This window comes from Pleurodeles waltl, chromosome 1_2, assembly GCF_031143425.1.
Source record: "Pleurodeles waltl isolate 20211129_DDA chromosome 1_2, aPleWal1.hap1.20221129, whole genome shotgun sequence".
Classification (NCBI taxonomy): Eukaryota; Metazoa; Chordata; class Amphibia; order Caudata; family Salamandridae; genus Pleurodeles; species Pleurodeles waltl.
The window spans coordinates 352,006,032-352,010,390 of NC_090437.1; positions in this window are offsets into that span (position 1 = coordinate 352,006,032).

The window sequence follows — 4,359 nt, forward strand, 5'->3', positions numbered from 1 at the left end:
CTCTGTTTTCTTTGTGATAATGTGATGTGTCCACGTTGTGTTCTGGGGCATTTCCTTCCGCGGGCGCTAGGCCTATCCACACAAGTGAGGTACCATTTTTATCGGGAGACTTGGGGAAACGCTGGGTGGAAGCAAATTTGTGGCTCCTCTCAGATGCCAGAACTTTCTGTCACTGAAATGAGACGAAAAAGTGTTTTTTGGCCAAATGTTAAGGTTTGCAAAGGATTCTGGGTAACAGAACCTGCTCAGAGTCCCACAAGTCACCCCATCTTTGATTCCCCTAGGTGTCTAGTTTTCAAAAATGTGCTGGTTTGCTAGGTTTCCCCAAGTGGCGACTGAGCTAGAGGCCAAAATCCACAGCTAGGCACTTTGTAAAAAACTGCTGTTTTCTTTGTGAAAAGTGATGTGTCCATGTTGTGTTTTGGGGCATTTCTTTTTGCAGGCGCTAGGCCTACCCACGCAAGTGAGGTACCATTTTTATCAGGAGACTTGGGGGAACGCTGGGTGGAAGGAAATTTGTGGCTCCTCTCAGATTCCAGAAATTTCTGTCACTGAAATGAGAGGAAAAAGTGTTTTGTTTGCCCAATTGTAAAGGTTTGCAAAGGATTCTGGGTAACAGAACCTGCTCAGAGTCCCACAAGTCACCCCATCTTTGATTCCCTAAGGTGTCTAGTTTTCAAAAATGTGCTGGTTTGCTAGGTTTCCCCAAGTGCCGACTGAGCTAGAGGCCAAAATCCACAGCTAGGCACTTTGTAAAAAACAGCTGTTTTCTTTGTGAAAAGTGATGTGCCCATGTTGTGTTTTGGGGCATTTCCTTTTGCAGGCGCTAGGCCTACCCACGCAAGTGAGGTACCATTTTTATCAGGAGACTTGGGGGAACGCTGGGTGGAAGGAAATTTGTGGCTCCTCTCAGATTCCAGAAATTTCTGTCACCGAAATGAGACGAAAAACTGTTCTTTTGGCCAATTTTTGAGGTTTGCAAAGGATTCTGGGTAACAGAACCTAGAGAGACCCCACAATTCACCCCATCTTAGATTCCCCTAGGTGTCTAGTTTTCAAAAATGCGCTGGCTTCCTTGGTTTCCCCAGGTGCCGGCTAATCTAAAGGCCAAAATCCACAGCTAGGCACTTTGCTAAAAACAGCTCTGTTTTCTTTGTGAAAATGTGATGTGTCCATGTTGTGTTTCAGGGCATTTCCTTTCGCGAGAGCTAGGCCTACCCACACAAGAGAGGTACCATTTTTATCAGGAGACTTGGGGGAACGATGGGTTGAAGGAAATTTGTGACTCCTCTCAGATTCCAGAACTTTCTGTCACCGAAATGAGACGAAAAAGTGTTCTTTTGGCCAATTTTTGAGGTTTGCAAAGGATTCTGGGTAACAGAACCTAGAGAGACCCCACAAGTCACCCCATCTTAGATTCCCCTAGGTGTCTAGTTTTCAAAAATGCGCTGGCTTCCTTGGTTTCCCCAGATGCCGGCTAATCTAAAGGCCAAAATCCACAGCTAGGCACTTTGCAAAAAACAGCTCTGTTTTCTTTGTGAAAATGTGATGTGTCCACGTTGTGTTTTAGGGCATTTCCTTTCGCGAGCGCTAGGCATACCCACACAAGAGAGGTACCATTTTTATCAGGAGACTTGAGGAAACGATGGGTGGAAGGAAATTTGTGACTCCTCTCAGATTCCAGAACTTTCTGTCACCAAAATGAGACGAAAAAGTGTTCTTTTGGCCAAATTTTGAGGTTTGCAATGGATGCTGAGTAACAGAACCTGGTCAGAGACCCATAAGTTACCCCATCTTGAATTCCTATAGGTGTCTAGTTTTCAAAAATGCGCAGCTTTGCTAGGTTTCCCCAGGTGCCGGCTGAGCTAGAGGCCAAAATCCACAGCTAGGCACTTTGTAAAAAACAGCTCTGTTTTCTTTGTGATAATGTGATGTGTCCACGTTGTGTTCTGTGGCATTTACTTTTGCAGGCGCTAGGCCTACCCACGCAAGAGAGGTACCAATTTTATCAGGAGACTTGGGGAAACGATGGGTGGAAGGAAATTTGTGACTCCTCTCAGATTCCAGAACTTTCTGTCACCGAAATGAGACGAAAAAGTGTTCTTTTGGCCAATTTTTGAGGTTCGCAAAGGATTCTGGGTAACAGAAACTAGAGAGAGCCCCACAAGTCACCCCATCTTAGATTTCCCTAGGTGTCTAGTTTTCAAAAATGCACTGGTTTGCTGGTTTCCCCAAGTGCCGGCTAATCTAAAGGCCAGAATCCACAGCTAGGCACTTTGTAAAAAACAGCTCTGTTTCTTTGTGAAAATGTGATGTGTCCACGTTGTGTTTCAGGGCATTTCCTTTCGCGAGCTCTAGGCCTACCCACACAAGAGAGGTACCATTTTTATCAGGAGACTTGGGGAAACGATGGGTGGAAGGAAATTTGTGACTCCTCTCAGATTCCAGAACTTTCTGTCACCGAAATGAGACGAAAAAGTGTTCTTTTGGCCAATTTTTGAGGTTTGCAAAGGATTCTGGGTAACAGAAACTAGAGAGAGCCCCACAAGTCACCACATCTTAGATTCCCCTAGGTGCCTAGTTTTCAAAAATGCGCTGGCTTGCTTGGTTTCCCCAGGTGCCGGCTAATCTAAAGGCCAAAATCCACAGCTAGGCACTTTGTAAAAAACAGCTCTGTATTCTTTGTGAAAATGTGATGTGTCCACGTTGTGTTTTAGGGCATTTCCTTTCGGGAGCGCTAGGCCTACCCACACAAGAGAGGTACCATTTCTATCAGGAGACTTGGGGAAACGATGGGTGGAAGGAAATTTGTGACTCCTCTCAGATTCCAGAACTTTCTGTCACCGAAAAGAGACGAAAAAGTGTTCTTTTGGCCAAATTTTGAGGTTTGCAAAGGATGCTGAGTAACAGAACTTGGTCAGAGACCCATAGGTTACCTCATCTTGCATTCTTCTAGGCGTCTAGTTTTCAAAAATGCGCAGGTTTGCTAGTTTCCCCAGGTTTCGGCTGAGCTAGAGCCCAAAATCCACAGCTAGGCACTTTGTAAAAAACAGCTCTGTTTTCTTTGTGATAATGTGATGTGTCCACGTTGTGTTCTGGGGCATTTCCTTCCGCGGGCGCTAGGCCTATCCACACAAGTGAGGTACCATTTTTATCGGGAGACTTGGGGAAACGCTGGGTGGAAGCAAATTTGTGGCTCCTCTCAGATGCCAGAACTTTCTGTCACCGAAATGAGACGAAAAAGTGTTCTTTTGGCCAATTTTTGAGGTTCGCAAAGGATTCTGGGTAACAGAACCTAGAGAGAGCCCCACAAGTCACCCCATCTTAGATTCCCCTAGGTGTCTAGTTTTCAAAAATGCACTGGTTTGCTGGTTTCCCCAAGTGCCGGCTAATCTAAAGGCCAGAATCCACAGCTAGGCACTTTGTAAAAAACAGCTCTGTTTTCTTTGTGAAAATGTGATGTGTCCACGTTGTGTTTCAGGGCATTTCCTTTCGCGAGCGCTAGGCCTACCCACACAAGAGAGGTACCATTTTTATCAGGAGACTTGGGGAAACGATGGGTGGAAGGAAATTTGTGACTCCTCTCAGATTCCAGAACTTTCTGTCACCGAAATGAGACGAAAAAGTGTTCTTTTGCCAATTTTTGAGGTTTGCAAAGGATTCTGGGTAACAGAAACTAGAGAGAGCCCCACAAGTCACCACATCTTAGATTCTCCTAGGTGCCTAGTTTTCAAAAATGCGCTGGCTTGCTTGGTTTCCCCAGGTGCCGGCTAATCTAAAGGCCAAAATCCACAGCTAGGCACTTTGTAAAAAACAGCTCTGTATTCTTTGTGAAAATGTGATGTGTCCACGTTGTGTTTTAGGGCATTTCCTTTCGCGAGCGCTAGGCCTACCCACACAAGAGAGGTACCATTTTTATCAGGAGACTTGGGGAAACGATGGGTGGAAGGAAATTTGTGACTCCTCTCAGATTCCAGAACTTTCTGTCACCGAAAAGAGACGAAAAAGTGTTCTTTTGGCCAAATTTTGAGGTTTGCAAAGGATGCTGAGTAACAGAACCTGGTCAGAGACCCATAGGTTACCTCATCTTGAATTCTTCTAGGTGTCTAGTTTTCAAAAATGCGCAGGTTTGCTAGTTTCCCCAGGTTTCGGATGAGCTAGAGCCCAAAATCCACAGCTAGGCACTTTGTAAAAAACAGCTCTGTTTTCTTTGTGATAATGTGATGTGTCCACGTTGTGTTCTGGGGCATTTCCTTCCGCGGGCGCTAGGCCTATCCACACAAGTGAGGTACCATTTTTATCGGGAGACTTGGGGAAACGCTGGGTGGAAGCAAATTTGTGGCTCCTCTCAGATGCCAG